A 657-nucleotide genomic window follows, 5' to 3' on the forward strand; every position below is an offset into this window, starting at 1 on the left:
AGAGAGAGAGAGAGAGAGAGAGAGAGAGAGAGAGAGAGAGAGAAAGAGAGAGAGAAAGAAATAGAGAGTGAAAGAAAGAGAGAGAGAGAGAGAAAGAAAGAGAGAGAGAGAGAGAGAGAGAGAGAGGTGGGGCAATACCTATGAAATAGTAAGAAAAAGAGATGGATTGAGAGGATGTTGATAGATACGTATATAGATATATACATACTTAGAAAGATAAATAGATACTAGAAAGATAAATTGATAGAGACACTCATAGATAGACAGTCACACAAACATACTCATACATATGAGACAACCAGACAGACAGACAGACAGACATACAGATACATAGATAGATAAATAGCTAGACAAACACTTAGACAGAGACATTGATAGTTAGCTAGCTAGCTAGAGATCTAGATAGATAGATAGATAGATAGATAGACAGACAGACGGGCAGGCAGACAGGCAGATACACAGACAGATAGATAGATAAATAGATAGATAAATAGAAAGATATATGCATACATACATACATACATACATAGACGAACATTTAGACAGAGACATTGATAGTTAGAGAGCTAGTTAGTTAGTTGGAGATCTAGATAGATAGATAGATAGATAGATAGATAGATAGATAGATAGATAGATAGATAGATAGATAGATAGATA

Source organism: Octopus bimaculoides, chromosome 6, assembly GCF_001194135.2.
Source record: "Octopus bimaculoides isolate UCB-OBI-ISO-001 chromosome 6, ASM119413v2, whole genome shotgun sequence".
Lineage (NCBI taxonomy): Eukaryota > Metazoa > Mollusca > Cephalopoda > Octopoda > Octopodidae > Octopus > Octopus bimaculoides.